Source organism: Marmota marmota, unplaced genomic scaffold, assembly GCF_001458135.2.
Source record: "Marmota marmota marmota unplaced genomic scaffold, marMar, whole genome shotgun sequence".
Taxonomy (NCBI): Eukaryota; Metazoa; Chordata; class Mammalia; order Rodentia; family Sciuridae; genus Marmota; species Marmota marmota.
In genome coordinates, this window is record NW_025999977.1 from 2,806,418 (window position 1) to 2,823,919 (window position 17,502).

The 17,502-nt window shown below is 42.8% G+C and overlaps 1 pseudogene; it reads right to left on the reverse strand.

Moving 5' to 3' along the window:
* Positions 1-16,589: 16,589 nt before the first annotated feature.
* LOC107136976 lies at positions 16,590-17,006 on the reverse strand (annotated as a pseudogene).
* Positions 17,007-17,502: the final 496 nt, after the last annotated feature.

Consider the following 17,502-nt stretch of genomic DNA (forward strand, 5'->3'; position numbering starts at 1 on the left):
TCTGTGTTGATGTTGATGGTGCCTGCTTGGGTACCTGGTTAGTCCTGAATGGGCGAGAGTATTTGGGAGACCTACTCTGATGCTGTGGCCTGGAGCCCTGGACCACAGAGTGGCCATGAGTCCCGCACAGGAGCAGGAATATCTCTGGCAGAGAAGTAGTATTCTCACTATTTGAGCCCCAGGTCACAAAGCAACACAGAATGCTGCCTCCCTCTGGCCCGCCATCTTGGATCTCCATCATCAAACATTTGCCATGTAAATTAACTTCATTTCTTCAGTTAAAAAAATACCAAAATATTGCTTTCATCTCTTTCTTTGACTAATGCCTCCTTTTCTCCCCCCACTTATAGCAAAATTTCTCAGAAAAGTTGCCTACTCTCACATTCCTCCCATTTTTCTCTTGAACTCAATCCATTTGGGCTAAACTCAACGCTCTAGCTCACCAAAACTGCTCTTGGGGAAATTAACAATGACCTCTTAGTTGGTAAACCTACATTCAATGATCAGTTTTCACTTTACCTGATATATATCTCTGTTTTCTCAGAATATCCCTAGTTTATATTTGCTTTCCTGCCATGATTACTAAGAGTACCCGTTTTGATCTTAAAAGTGTCACACATAGTGGTAAATGAAGCATACGGTCACTCTATAACCTCTAGCGAGTGATATGTTCAATTCCTCTCTCTTCCTTAACTCACTTTCTTCACTTAGTCTGTGGACAACACTCTCCTGGTTTTCTTCCTCCCTAAATGACTAGAGGACCATACACTTGCAAAATATAATATGTCCCTCTCCTGCCATTACTTGTCTAATCTCCTTTGCTACTACACCTAATTGTGTGATTCTTTGATTAATGTATTTGTCAGCAATTGCCACAATAATGCTACTTAACAAATAGTCTTAAAATTTCAGTGACTTGCAGCCACGATATTTCCATTATTTCCATGCTTATAGGTCTACAGATTGACTATGGTCTACAGATTGGGTGGAGTAGGCTAGGCAGGCTGGCATGAGGTTCTGGTTAGGCTCGGGACTGGTCCACATGTCCCAAGTTGAATGGGCCTTGTCATGCCGCTCCAGGAACCCTGGCCTTTCTGATCACCCACAGCTGATCAAGTGCCCCCTCCTTAGTGCCTTTCCATTGCTATGTCCTAGCTGACTTAAGCACTTTCCCCTCAGATGCCTTCCTGGCTCACTTCCTCACCACCTCCTTTGACTAAGTGAGGGTGGATTGATTCAGAGGTTAATTTATTTGTGTATAGCTTGGCTAATGTTGATGTTTGGCTATTAATATCTACTTATTGTCCAGCCATGATTAGCTAATTACATGGTGGATTACACCTGTGTTGAAAGTTCTATCCTCACTTTCATAACCTTTGTAGGATTGTCAGGATACCAAGAAAAAAAGTTTTTAAGCCACCAAATTAGATTTTGGTGAAAGTTAATGCAAATATAATGTATTACTCTGCTAAATCCGGGATAGACGTTTTCATCTGGTCAACAACACTTAATTAAGACACATCCTTCTATTCAGTTCAATGAGATGAGAACATAGGTTGAAACCAACATGTAATTTTTAATCTGCCATCGCTGCTGCTAGATTATTGCCTGTGCTCCCTTCTAGACGTTTCCAGATATCATATGTAACAGCGTCCTATAGTTGTATATTTTACGTTTTCATAATGGTGATGTCAAAATTCATTGTCATTTATAGAAATGGAGGCAGTTCTAATCAACTTCTTTTGAGCTTTTCTAATTCTCTCAAATTGTATTTCTGTGCACGCTGCAAATTAGCAGGCAAATTTCTGAAAATACTCCAAGGTACCAGCAGATGGCGCCCTGTTGATGCCCTGGCTCCTCCCAGGAACGTACTCTGGAGAAAAGGAAGCTTTGGTTTGGGAATCATTTGCCTGAGTTTCCGGTTATCGTATTTCCCCAACAGGCACCTGTTTGACTGGCGTTCCCTGGCATGTACCCATCTTAGCATATTTCTTTGTTGGTTGAGTTTGGCTTGCGGGGAGGTTTCGGTAGTTTATTACTTCACACCATCAGGTAAATTCAGACTTTCTTAGCTCAGAAACCAATCTGTGCAGAGTGATGAAAATAAACATGGTCTTGAGTAACTTGACATGGATATTGCTGTTCTACTAATAGAGTGTTAATTAGTAAAGAGCACTTAACTTTTTTTACTGCCAACCTAAACAAACTGGCTTTGTTTTTGGCTGTGGGCCCTATAACTGCATCTCAAAGTGCTTTGCAAACATTAATTAAATACTTCAGTGCACATCCAACTAGTAGGTATCATCAAACCCTTTTCTGAGATGTGGAAAACAGATTTCCTCCGCCAGTTCATGACTGACTTAAGGTTAGGCCCAACCTGGGGCTAGGGTTAGAATTCTGTGCCTGGTCCCTGGACTCCAGGCCCACTTTCGCAGACTTCTCCAGCCAGCCATTCTCTTGCTGCAAGGCTACAACCATCTCCTCTGCCATCAACTGCGGTATCTGCGTGTTCTGGGTTGGTGCTGATTTCATGGCTCCTGCATCCTTATTGATACATTATAACCTGTCACCTCCCCATCTCCTGAGTTGTATTTTAAGAAATGTGATTTTCAAGAGAGTGGTTCACATCACTGGTGCAGAACATTTAGTTTGGTGGCATGAACATTTTTCAGTAATTTCTAAGCTGTAAGTATCCTTCCTGTGGTCAGTTGTCCTCTCTGAAAAGTCAGGCTTGACTTCCTAAGATGGGTGCATGCCAGGAAATGCCAGTCAAATAGGTGCCTGTTGGGGAAATATGATAACCAGAAACCCAGGCAAATGTTTTTCAAACCAAAGCTCCCTGGACTCCAGAGTGTGGTTCCTGGGTGGCACCTGGGTTCTGGGCCACAGAGTGAGGTGAGCTTGAATGTGGGAAATGTCCAGGTCCTGCAAGGAATGAAGGGCTTCCTCCTTGAATCTTCTCCTAATTTCTGTCTGGTTCAAAAAAGCCAGAGAGCAAACCACACAGGGCACACAGAGCAAGGAGCCCCACCCGCTATACATTCCATAATGATGTGTCCAAGGCAAACCACTCATGCTCTTCCTGCTTGGAGAGTGGTAGCTCAAGGCAGGCTGGGCCACTTTCATAGAGAAGAGGAGGCCCAAAGACCACCTTGGCTGTCAGGATGGAGCCCCTCAGAGTGTCAGGCCCAGTACTTGCGTTCTGTCCACCCTGAACACAGGCTGCTGTTTTTAAATCTAGAAGCTGTGACACTCCTGGGGCTTTACTGCCTGACTTCTCGAGGTGATGTCAGGCTGACCTGTCCAGCAATGACAGGTACCTGAGAGCAGGTTAATCACTCCACTGTGTTGAGTTAGTAGAATGTTCCCAGAAGGTTTCATACCTGTTGATTGTGGCTACAGCAGGAAATTACTCCCAAGAACCCCTTCTACCCTTAGTTAATAGGGCAAGGGGACTTTTCAGGGGAATGTTGACCTCCTGCCAGGGCCACTTAACTGGGATAAGAGATTCACCTGCATGAAGAGCGGGGCAGCTGCTCTTAGCTTCCTTTCACCTGCCTTCGTTGTCTTTGCTTTCCAAGGCACAGCAGAAGTCCATAAGTAATTAACCCTTCACAAGCTGAGTCACTGGACTTCAGCTAATATAGTATCAGAGGGAGAGAGCCCATGTCTGTGTCATGCTTTATGAGTTTCTGGAGCCTTGGGCAATACCCCTTATGGATTTTCTGAACCATCAGCAGGTGAGTAGGACACTCTTAGGGTCTTCCCAGTTTCTGGATGTCCTGGCCTCGGTAGAGATGTGAGGGGGTTGGCACTCACTGTCTCTGTGGACAGGGCCCGGATGGGCGTGTACCATATGAATGACTGAGAGGTGCTCACTTGTGGATGAGACAGACTGAATGTACGTACTTTCCTAAATTTGCATTTTAAAATCCTAACTACTTTCCTAAATTTGCATTTTAAAATCCTAACTCCCAAGGGGAGGGTAGTAGGGGTTTGGGAAGGTGATTAGGTCCTGAGGGCAGACTCCATGAGAATGAGATTAATGCTCTCATGAATGAGACCTGGAGGGCTTTTTTGTTCTCACCCTGTGAAGCTGTGGCTGGAAGGTGGCTATTTATGTATTAGAAAGTGAGAAAGTGCCTCACCAGACACGGAACTGGACAGCTTCCTGATCTCCATCTTCCAGTCTTGAGAACTGAAATACATTTCTATTGTTTAAGAACTACCCAGTCTGCAGCTCAAAGAGGCAACTCAAAGAGTGGAGGTCTTTGGATCCCAGGTCATGGCCAAACACCTTCCTTCTACACAGATGAGGAAAGGTTTTGGTAACAATGTGTCCCTTTTTGGTCCCCATAACACTTTGAGAGCTGGGGGTTCTAGGAGGGCTACCCAGAGGAGTAGGATATGTTTCTAATGTGTTTTGCGCCAAAAGAAGGGAGGAGGAAGGAAAATGAGAAGAGGAAAAAAAGCTCCTAGAATTTGGTTAAGTCAGAGTTCTGAAATTCCCATACTGTCAACCTCAAGCTAGAAAGAGATGAAGATAATGGCACACCAAGGGTCAGGCCCTAGGATATGCTCAGCTGTATGAATTTTATATATATAAATTTGCAGTCAAACTTATTGTCCCACAATGCATAATACATACTGGACTAAAAGGTATTTTCAAAGACACGATGTCAAGGAAGTAAGGAAAGTTGGGTGCAATGGTGCACATCTATAATCCCAGTGACTTGGGAGGCTGAGGTAGGGTGATTGCAAGTTCAGGGCCAGCCTCAGTGACTTAGTGAGGCTCTAAGGACTTGGAGAGACCCTGTCTCAAAATAATTTTTTTTTTAAAAGGGCTGGGAATGTGTCTTAGTGGTTAAGTGCCCCTAGGTTCAATTCCCGTCCCCACCCCTACAAAAAAAGAAAGTCAAGTCTCCAGAGGCCCCCAAACAACAGAAGCAGCAACACAGAGAGATTAGTGAGAAATAAATGTCAGGAGTAGCCCTAGAAACTTAAGACAGTTCCCCATGACTTGGAACTTCATCCCCATGGCCATACATAGGACAGGATATTTCCAGGGTGGAACATCATATGGGAGACCCAAATAATACTATCCATTACAAGAAGAAGCAGAGAACATTTTGATCCCACAAAAATGAAGGCAGCAAGAATACATGGCTCAGCTTTGGCTCCAGGTGGAGGGGGAAGAAGAGGGTGGGGTCTCTCTTCCCTAAGAATTTATAAACAAGAGCTGGCCTTCCTAGGGCTTAGGGCCTAAATTCATACCACCTGGGAAGTTAAAGAGCCTCCAGCCTCCCTAATTAATGATTGATGATGTACATGTGACAGTATTAGAGGGCTTCTGTGGATGCCTGCAATTTTGCAGTACTTTCTAAAAAATAAGATGGAATGATGGATGGAGGAAGAGCTCTTGCCTAACATGTGCAAGGCACCGAGTTTGATCTCCAGTCCTGCAAGAAACAAACAAACAAAACCCCAAAACAAAAACAAATCATCAAAATGAAACAAAAAAGTCCTGAACCCAATTTGAATCAGTAAGAGCTATGCATAGCTGGATAGACACGTGCCCAACAAGGACAATAAAATGTTAATAGTAGATTCTAGAATCTATTATACACCCCTTGCCTATTATCTACTAGGCAAGGGGTGTATAATACTGAGTTCTCTCATCCGTGAATCTGCTTCAAGATCTTGTTTACTTAGATCTTCTTTAATGTGTTTCTATAAATACAACAATCTCCACAGATATATTCTATATCTGTTGTTGGATTTATTCCTAGAGTCCTAGTGTTTTAAGTATTATTTTAAATGTACCATGAGGATTTTTAAAGATACCTAACTTTCCACAGACCAGAAATTAAAGTATTTTGAGGGTTTGAACATTTTTTTCATAGATTTGACTGTGAGCATGTTGTTTATGTTTAAATATTTCCCTTTTAAAACCCACCAACTAGCTAATTATCCCTCGCATAATTGTAAGTGGTGTGACCAGATCTTACTAGTCTACAAGACCATATTTCTACATAGGCTCAAAATTAAACTGGCCCTTCGCCCTGTGATGCTTTCCTGCAGGAAGTCCAGCTTTCTGTGATCATCTCCTTCCCCACAGGGATTTCTGATGCTCAGGCAGAGCTGGCTCTAGGTTCCACTGTTCTCTGCTAGCCTTGCTTGGGTCAGCTGATCCACCAGGAGCCTTCACCAACACTGCCCTGGTGACCTCCAAGGACCATCGCTGCCCTTACCTGACCCTGTCTTCCCCCAAACCAAAACACACACGCACACACCCCTCTTGATTCCTTAAAGCAGAGGCCAAGCCAGGAATTCAAGGTTCAGAGACACAGGGGTGATAGGTGCAGGGAGACAACACAGAGTAAAGGATGACTGCCTCTGAGTGGCAGGGGCCAGCTTCTTGCCACCAATAGTCCTACTCTTGAGACTTTAATTCCAAACCCAACTCCCTCAAGCTCCAGAGAGAGGAGAGAATTTTGAAATATCTTACCCTGGAGTTCTGCTTCCTGTTCCTCTTTTCCTATCCCAGGGTAAAACTCTTCCCAAGATGATTGGAGGTGGGAAATTCCACCCCCCTTTAGGGGAAACACAAGTCAATCACTTCAGAATATAATGATTCAAATACTGGTATATTCTGGGTCCTTCTATCCAAATGAGTTCTGCATCAGTAAGATGGGCATTCTGGGAGATACTATAGGCTAGCACACTAAGTAACTGGTACTTCTAAATGACCTAGCAAACTGTGCCGCTCTATTTGCCTTGCCCCAGGAAGACTGGCTCTGGGTACAAGTGCATCTGAAGGAAAGAGGAAGAGAAGCCAGTTATGGCACAGTCCAGGAGTCCAGGAGTGTTACTGCAGTGAGTCAGCTGCCTGGAATCATCTGCAGAGGGAGGACACTGGGAGTTAAGGTCGATGGGTAGCTCTCAAAAGATGTGCAGTGTTCATCTCTGCCCATGTGTCAGCTGTACAGGTGGTCAGAACTGCGAGGCCCAGGGCAGCCTACCATGTCACTGCTCAGTCCCGAAGCGAAGGGCCCCAGCATTGGCACCTTAGCACCTATTCCTTCTAGCCAGAGTGGGACTCTCCTGGCCTGGGTGCATATCCAGGTGGCCCAGGAGCATGACACAGGACATCCAATGGCAGCTTTCAGAGATAGTATTAGACCTGAGACCTGAGAAATAGGCCAAGGACACAGACAGCATTTGCAGAAGCCAGGGAGTGGGTGATCATCATGATTGTCCCAGGAGCTGGCGCTGGTGGAGGACTCCAGAGCACTGAGGCTTTCTAGGTGTCATCTTCTACTCTGCACAGCCCAGTGAGGAAGCTGTGTTACCCCTGGTGTGAACACCTGGAAGGATACAGGGTGGAAGGCAGGCCTGGGGCCCAGTTCTGTCTGCTGCAGAAACCCTGGCTCTTAATCCCGCTCTGTTCACTTGTTCAGACAAAAGGAAAGAACAATAAATTTGTGTTTTTTAAATCTATCACATTTATCAAAAATTTAAAATATAGTATATCTGCTACCAAGAATGCAATGAAAGGTGTAGCCTCACGTGTTAATCATGCGCCCAAACTCTCTGGAAATCCTTGTATCACAGGCTTTGAGTCAGTGATTATGTTTCTGTGATTAAACCATTCAAAACCCCTAAAATTTACTTTAAAAAAATAACTGAGATGAGGAAAAGGATTTGTGCATTTTTTTTTTTTTTGCTGGTGGTGGGGTTTATTTGTCTATAATTAAAAGGAAAATTTAGCAAATCTTCAGATTTGTTCAGTGAATACAGCTATATCCAGTCAGTGGGACATTGTGCAATTTTTCTAAATGATATTTTAAAAGGACGTTTGTGACTTGAAAATGGGAAAAGTATGGTCATATTTTTTGGTATCTCTATATAACTTAATAGCGTTTGTTGTTTTCTTCATTTAGCTCGTGCAGACTCCCTTCTAGAGTTCTTCCTAGCTATTCTATATTTCAACACACGCACCATCTGTGACTTTACATCTTTTCATCTTGTTATTGCTCATCTCTAGCAAAAGATTTGGTATTTGTATTCTGTTCTAGTGTAAAACTACTTTATTTACACAATACCTTTTCAGTTAATTCTCTTGGCTATTCTTTTCACAAAGATAATTTTTCTCTCCTCTTTTCAAATATCCACACCTCATGATTCTGCAGCCCCAGAATTGTGGACTGTACTGTGGCCTACCCCACTGTGGATGGGCCTGGGCACTTCTACCTCCTTTATCATTGGATCTACCAGAAAGGAACAAGACCACAAGGGAACAAGACCCAGGCTTACGAAGCACCCAAGCCACTTGCTCCAACCAAACATTGGCCAGAAAGTTCTGCCCTGGAGGTTAGTAGGCACCAGTCCAACTGTTACTCCTTATCTGAGGACCCATCTACCCATCTGCTTTTGCTCCTTGTTTGAGCAGCTTTTGAAAGATCTTCAGTGGTTTGGGGGTGGGGGACGGTGATTGGTGAGATGGGATTTAGACTTCCCTTGGATCTTCTAGCCAAATATTACCAGTTTCCAGTAACCTCCACTCATATTCTGCTTGCCTTGGTGACTTCTGGGATGTCACCTTCTCCCCAAGTGGCAGGGTCAGAGAGGAAGCAGAGCCCTGCCAGGCTGCTGTCATCTCTTCTTAGCTTTCTTCTTCCCTGGGTACCCCATGGTCAAAAGGCGTGAACTTCCAGCACCAGGCCCCCTCTCTGTGACCTTGTTCACAGTGAGTTCTGAGCTCCTGTTCTGCGTAGCCTTCCCAGCTTGGGGTGGTGCTTGGCACTGGGGAAAACTACCTTTTTGACTCCCACCTTCCCTTCTGCTTTGCTCCACGTTGTCCTGTTCTGGCAGGTACCACCTGGCTTTCCCATCTTCCATTTTGTGCTGGAGCCGGAGATGTTGGCCCCAGAGTTATTCACAGAAAATCAACCAAATGACTCCTCACCCCAAAAGATGGTTTTCAGCAGCTCCGGGTGGGGATGCTCCTCTGTCCACATGCTGGACATGACCCTGGGCAGGGATTTTGCTCATTCAGCCCCCTAGTCTGTTCCTGGGTTGTGGCCCCAGGGGTGCCTGGCACACTGTTCCAGTTTCATCTTGGAGGGTTTAGAGGGGGTTGTAAGAGGACCACTCTAGTGCCTCCCTCACCCATTTCCAACTTATTTATTTGGTATCAGGGATTGAACCCAGGGGTGCTTTATCACTGAGCCACATCCCCAGGACTTTCTGTTCTTTGAGACGGTGTCTCACTAAGCTGCTTAGGGCCTAGATAAGTTATTAAGGCTGGCCTTGAACTTGTAATCCCCCTGCCTTAGCCTCCTAAGTGGCTGAGATTAAAGGCATGCACCACCATATTCTGCACCCAATTCCACCTTGAAAAATGGCACAAGGCTAGGAGAAAAACTAAAACTTAGAGGGAAAGTCCTTAGAGCTTAGACAACTTCATGCAACACAGACCACCATGAACTTATCTTTGATAGAAATGGGCCTTCTGGGACCCGTACTGGCCCGGTGTATACAGGTGATGACAATACCAGGGCCTGCTTTTCCTCTGCCCACCCAACCACCAGCTTGGAAAAAGTCAGGGCAATGCTTCAAATTTTTGAAAATGTGGATAATTGATCCCTATGCAAATTAATCTTTCAGTAAATTTGGCCTCCTTTGAAATGCAGCTAAAATTTCTAAAAATCTTATCAGAGAAACAACTTGCTTGTGCTGATTTTTCCTGGTTCCATGGGTTTTTCTATTGATTATTATTAGTGGCTTTTGATTTCATGTTTCTATTGTTTTTACCATATTAAATAAGCATTCTTTTATATAGATTTAAAACATTTTTATCAGTATTTTAATTATTAATGATATTTCTACTTAAAGTTTCATCTCTCCAAATCTATTAAAAAGATTTACTCTAGTTTAACCTTGGAGGTTCCCCCCTATAACTGTCAGAGCTTTTGCAAGTGACTCTCTTTGGAGAAGATTAGGCATTTTGTAATTTAATAAACCACATGGTCCAAAAGAAAAGGGTTCTATTTTTTGTTGTTTTTGGTATATTCATTATGTATGGGAAATCCTAATAAAGAAAACATCCCTTGCAATTTAAATCTTAATTAGCTCTGATCTTAAAAGGGCACATTTTAAATTTATTAATTTATGTTACCTAGGAAAATTAGACAATGCAATTCATATCAAGAAGCTGTCTAATAGATTGCTATTCTGACAGGTAACTGATTGAAATTCACTACAAAAGAAAATTCAAATTTTCCTTTCAGTAGATTATGATGTATAGTTGACAAATCCATTGTAATCAAAAACAATCCAAAATTGCCCAGAAGTTCAAAAAGGTGAATTTTTTTTTTTCAATATTTGTATGTCCCCCCACTTTCCTTTTTTTCTTCTAGTGACTCAAACCAGAAAATCCATTAGAATTCCTTGGTGTTCTATAATAGTTTTAAGTATTTTCTTACCCAGCACAGCTTCATGTGTCATCAAACTGTGTTCTCTATTCTGTTCACTTAGAAATAATAATGGCTGCTCCTCGCCCCTTCCCATTCCTTTTGTCCAGTCCTGAGCATCACACCATGCCCCACTCATGGAGGATCTCCCATCCTTCCCTGGTAGCCCAACAGACATCACTGTGAATATTGGAGTCTCCAAACCACAATTAGATATTCTGAGTATTATGTATGAGGGAAGTCGGTGGACACTTGCCATGTGCCATATTGCCTGGTCATCCACCTTTCTGTTTTGTTTCTTTGGGATGAGTTTTGTTCTCTTCTCTTGCTCTTTTTAAGATGCTTAGGCTTCTGTATCTACCATATTAAGCTATGAAGCTTAGTATTCTAAATTCCAGTTCCATATGCAAATCTGATTGTTTCCTCCACATTTTACTCTGCGTGGTTTCCGGGAATCTCAGTCCTCTCAAGACTTTATGATCAGGAAGTTCCCATCTACCTTTCCAGGAAGCAAGTCTGTCAATACTTACCCCAGCCCTACATGCCACACTCTAACGTGTCCTTGGACAGTCACTGCTCACTAGCTGACCCTCTTTCCCTTCTTTATGCCACTTATGTTTGTTATTTATACACTTTTATTTGCCAGTGGAATCATAATCTCAGACTTGATGGTTTGAAAGAATTTATGATTGGAATTGGAAAACAGGTGTCTTGTTCAAGAAGATAAAACTAGAATTTAGAGGTTACCTAATACATTTTATATCACAGGTTATAAGACCTCATTTAATTTAATGCTAGAAACAAGTGTGCTGGAGTTTGGTTTTTGCAGAAGCATAAAATAATGTTACAAACCTGACCAAGTTCACTTGGATAATCAGGAACAAGGATTTGGGCTCCCAAACCTGTGATCTTTCTTCTCTCATCAACCTGGAAAAGGCTGGCATTTGAAAATAAGGGGAAAGTAACCAAAATTGACTTGAAATAAATAGAAAACTGGAATATACCTATAACAAGAGACTGAACCAGGAACCTAGCCACTTCCTGTGAAGATGACTTTGGGACTAGATGGTGTCACTGGTGAATCCTATTGGTGAAATATTAAGGAAGAATTATCACCACTTCCTAATTCATTCTGCAGCTCAAATATTACTAAAATAACAAAATCATACAAATCACAAGAAGATTACAAAATAGTATTTCTTATGAGTATAGATCCTCAACCAAATACCAGCTAACCAAACTGAGGATGTGCCAGGTGAGAGTCAAATCCATCCACTTGGAAGAGATGTCTCACTCCACCAAGAATACAGCACCTCCAAGCTGCTATGTTGGAAGGGATCCTTTTTTAATGAAGGATTAAAGAACATCATTCATGGATTAAAAAGGATTATACTCATGACAGAGTGAGATTGTTCCTGGAATGAAATGTTGGTTCCACATGTGAAAATCAACTAATGCAATACCTTAGATAAAAAAAAAAAAAACAAAAACATACAAATGCATCCCTACTAAAAAACAGCATTTAACAAAACCCAATTCCACGTCATAATCTTAAAAAGCATTCAACAAACTAGGAAGAGAAAGAAACTTTCTCAGCTTGGTATAGAGCACTTGAGGGTTCATTGTACATGTTAACTTGACTGGATCATGAAGTGCCCAGATATTTGGTCAAACATTCTCCTGGTGCTTGTGAGGGTGTTTCTGGATGAGACTTACATTTGAACTGATGGAATAAGTTGAGCAAGCTGCCCTCCTTAACATGGGCAGGTCCCCTTCAATAAATCAAAGTCTTGAAGAAAACAAAATGGCAGACCCTTTTGAGAATAACAGGAAAATCCTTCTGTCTGGCTACTTTTGCTGGGACATTGGTCTTGTCTCTGGACTAAACCCAAACGTCAGCTCTTTTTGGCTCTCTCTGCTTGCTTTCCATTGGAAGTTACCCATCAGTTCTTCTGTGTCTCAGGACTTCAGACTTGAAGTGGGATGACACCATCAATTCTCCTGGGTCTCCCTCTTGCTGACTGTAGATCTTGAGACTTCTCAGCCTCCATAGTTTTATATGAGCCAATTCCTTACAATAAATCTCTACATATTTATATATCACATTGGTTTTGTGTCTCTGGAGAACTCATACAGTGTCTATTGAAAGGCTGTGCTAACGTTATACAAATAAGACAAGAATGTCTGCTCTCACCACTTTTACGCATCCATTCAACTTCGGGCCACAAGCTCTAACAAGAGCAATTAGAGAGAAAAGAGATGGAGGGAAGAGAAAAAAGGGGAGGAAAGGGAAAGGAAGGAAGCATCCAGATTAGAACTGGTGAAGTAAAACTATCTCTATTTGCAGATGACATAATCATGACTTTAAGAGGGAGGTGCTAGAATGGGCCATTGGCCATCCTTAGCCTCACCAGCTTCTGCTAAGAAGCAACTTGTCCACAATGAGTAGGCATCTACTACTGAGGTGAGGCCAAAAGTTGTCAGAGGACAAGGACTATTTGCTGATCATCTCACCTGCATCCCTGCAGCACATTGGGGACATGCCACGTGAAAGGTCCCACTTAGAAAAGATGCCTCACTTAGCCAAGAATACAGCACCTACAAGCTATGTTGGAAGTGATCCTTTTTTAACGAAGGTTTTGACTTCCAAGATACTGCCCAGGGGACTAGGCCTCAGCTTTTCCCAAGAGAGAGCCATTCACTGCAGGAGGTAGAAAAAAGGTTCTGTGAAGAGCCTGAAGAGATGGGATGTGAAACAGGGATTCACAATAGATTCGTATTGCAGGTAGCAATTCCCATTATTGGAAAGGGTTAGGAAGAATGTCATTCATGGAAGAAAGCATCAGAAGACATCACAGTGTGGCAAGAGAGCCACAGGTAGAACACAGGTTGTGGACCGGCTGAGTAGCAGAGGCCCTGCCTGATGAGGCATAATGGGTCCTGGGCCTGGTAGCAGCATAAAGCCTTTGCTCAGGGTTATAAGCAGATTGCAGGGGACTTGCCATTCCAATGCTCCAATGAGAAGTGGGTACCTGAAGACCATGTACCAAGAGAACAGGTATCAACCAGGTCCTGGAGATTGGAGAAGGAGATTCAGTAGCTTCAAAGAGGCTCAGTTCCTGAGAGATCAGCATGATTTCTGAAAGAAATTTTCCAACATGTTACCCACTCACAATGATTAGCAGAAAAAGTTTTTAGACTTCCATCATTCAACTGCAGTAGGGGCAGAACATCTACTTGAAAAGCTGGCCAGGCCAGATCCGCATGCCAGGCCACTGTGCACCTCAACTAAAATCAGTTTCAACTAATAGGTGTTGAGAGCCGGCAATAGGGACATCTCGAGGACTCCCTCCTCTGCAGCATGATGCTATTACTGTCAATTCATCGAGAATGTCTCATATTTGTGAACCTTTCCATAAAAATCATTTATTGTATGGGCAAATAAATATGTTTTAGTTCTTATTCCTTTTATATACATTTATTTATAAATCAAAAGATGTGTCCTAACTTTGGTTTCAAAAAGATAGACACCTCAACTCTGTTGTATTTTTTAATTAATATTTTCCTGGTACATTATAATTACGCATAATAGTGGGATTCACTGTGATATATTCATACATTCACAGAACACAGAATGGTCAATTTTGATCCTCACTATCTTGCCCTTGGCTTTCCCTCCTCTCCTCCTTCCCCCTGATACCCTTTACTGGTCTCCCATCTAATTTGATGAGACCCTCCCTGTTGAGAGCCACAGCGGAAGGGGCCCCAGCAAACTTTCAGACTGCCAGCTGATGATTGGCTCACAGCACCCCAGCAACATCTAGCTGATTGGCTCCTCTGCGGTGATGCTCATTGGGCTGTTTCCCTGCCCTTTCAGACCACGGAGCTGCTCATTGGGGGACTTTTTTGGCTCCGCCCATGTGACCCAGCCAATCGGCCTCAAGAGCAGGAGGATTGTGGGAGGTGGAGAGGCTTGTGGTGGAGAGAGAGGCTTGTGGGAAGCCTGTGGTGGCAGTTGGGCTCTGAGGGTTTTTCCTGAGGAGCTGTTTTGTCTGGCGTGTGTGGTTCTAAAAATAAAGTTCCTTTCTTTTGACAAGTGGCTCCTGAATTGTGCCCAGCCAGACTGCGGCACCTCCCTCCATCTTTTTTCCCTCTAGCTTTCACATATGGATAAAAACATGACTCTGGAATTTCTGAGCCTGGCTTGTTTCTCTTAACATAAAGATCTCAAGATTCATCCATTTTTTTTTTCCAGAAATGACATAATTTTGTTCTTCTTTATGGCTGAATAGAAACTCCATTGCTTATTTACATACTACATTTTCCTTATCCTTTCATCTATTGATGGACACCTAGGCTGGTTGCAGAATCAAGTCCCTGTTATATAAGTGATGGAGTGGCTGGGTCCACTCTCCCAGGGCTTACCTGAGTCAGGATAGGAACGAGTGTAAAGTGGGTGCTCTGGGCGGTGAGCACCATCAAGTTCAAAGGCAATGAGCTGCACCCTTTCCAAACCTATAAAAGTGAAAAACATCCTTTCCACCCTGTAGGCCATTGGGCAAATGCTCACTTACCCTCTGAGGTCATTCAGTCTTGAGCTGCAAATTCTTATGATGTTTAAATAGGTACCCAGAGCAGAAAGAATACACAAAAATTACTTTATAGGTTTCTTTGGATAAAATGGGAAGAGTACTAATAGGCTTCCAGGTCTAATCTGAGCCCTAATCACAAATGCCCCACTTCTATTTATGTGGCAGTAGGTAAGTTCCTTAACCCCCTTGATACCACTTTATCCTCTGAAGTGTGCTTATATGTGCTTCCCAGGTTATGAAGATTGAGGAAGGCCTAGTCAAGAAGGTGGTTCATAAATAGCATTAAATAAATGCCTGTTTTGTTCCTTCTTTAGTGGAAGAAAAAGATGCTACAAGCCCCTGTAGGACCAATGGTAGACTCTTAGCTCTACCTGGGGAAGATAACACAATTTCTCTCCCTTACCCTCTGCCATCTCAGCCTTTCTGGGCAAACCTCCTGATAAGGCAAGAATTCCTTGGAGGGCTTGGCTGTTCTGCCCCTCCAGCCTCTGCCACACTCCAGTGGAAAGAGGCCATACATCTTCTCTCCACAGAAACTGTCACATCCTGGAACACAGCCTGCCTTCTGTGGGTCTGGGCCCCTCACCTCCCAGCCTGACGTCAACCCTGCCCTCCCTGGGGCTCTGTAGGGACTGTGTGGGGTTTCCTCAGTGAGTCCCCACCCTGGGGTTTCAATGGCCATCGCGTGGGGAGCATGACAGCGGATGTGTCCGTGGCACCAGCTGTGTCTGATGATGTGGCCTGAGAACCCTTGGGTCACCAAGCCAAGTGCTGAGTTGGCGGGAGTTCCTACAATCACGGAGGCCTGACTTCCATGTGGCATAAAGAGGAGCATTGTCCTGGCAGTGTAAGAGATGATTAGATGGCAGTAGGGCTGCTTGTTATTACCCGACCTCAGTTGATTTTGTGCCCAAACAGTGAAATATAGGCCATTCATGGAATTCCTTTGTTTTATTTTTTTTTTATCATAATTACACAACGCAAACCATACAAGCCTAGTACCAGTGGTATTTGCAAACGCATGACTTACAGATCAAATCTCACATGAACATTTTTTTCTCTGCATTGAAAAACCATCACCAAAATGTCTATTCATTTCTTTCTTTTGCCAAGAACTTATATCTGTTCTGGCTCACATATTGCAAATTAAAATATGGTTGAGACTGACTCATGAATTCAGTTGGAAAAACATCTCAGCTCTTTTCTTTTTTTCTTAAGAAACATGCACATTTTATTAATCATCTTTATATTAATAATAATGTTTAGGTGACATAAAAATACTCAGACACGTAAAAATAAATGGTAGACTTTAATATACCCAAAAAGAAAAGATGAGATAGGTTACTTTGAATCAAAGAATGTCAAAATCCAGAAATGATAAAGAAATACATATTCTAATATATGAAAAGACATTTTATTATTATTTTATCACATAACAGTGAATATACCAGATTGCATTTTCTCAAGTGGCAAATAAGACACAGGATAACATTTCTCTTTGATTCTCCCAAGAATCTCAATATCATTCATATTTTGGAAGATTCGGTTTCTTACATCTGTGATATTGTCCATGAGGATAATAATGACACTTAGTAGTTAAGTAGTTTTTGCTAAGTTTTTATCATGGGTCCTTGCTTAAGGTGCTCATCCTTTCATTCTATTTTGGTTTTCAGCACTTGATCATGTGTTTCTTCATTATTGTGCACAGGATCTGGTTGAGTGATAGGTTTTGCGTGTCCACATGGAATATCCACGGAAGGGTGGTAGCATGTGATCATCCTGCCATGAGTGATCAAAGCAAGCTCTACTTTGCAAATATAATCATCTGGAAGAGAAGAATATGTACATTTATGACAAACACAAGATAAAGCTCTGTTTCGGACTGGAAATAAAGGCTTCAAGATAGTTCTCTTGATATCACCCATTTTAATGCTGCCATGGTGTCATTGGATGATTATCAAGTATATGATGAAAGATATTTTGAAGAGAAACTGCCTTTAAAATCTGCTTCTAGGCACACCAATTTTTATTTCTGGAAGAGTCTCCAGAACTGCAAGGTCAATCAGCTCCAGCCAGATGTCCATAAGGACACTAGCAGGGCACTACAAGAAGCATGTGGCCACATGCTAGCCTCCTTCAAGACAGACAAAGTCTGACCACCTCAGTTCTCTTTTTTTTTGGGGGGGGGGTCCTGGGGATTGAACTCAGGGGCACTTGACCACTGAGCCACATCCCCAGCCCTAGTTTGTATTTTATTTAGAGACAGAGTCTTACTGAGTTGCTTAGCACCTCAATTTTGCTGAGGCTGGCTTTGAATTCGTGATCCTCCTGCCTCAGCCTCCCCAGCTGCTGATATTACAGGAGTGTGCCACAGCGCCCATCCTACCTCCATTCTTAATGATGGGGCTGGTACTGCAACTTCCATGCATCCAATT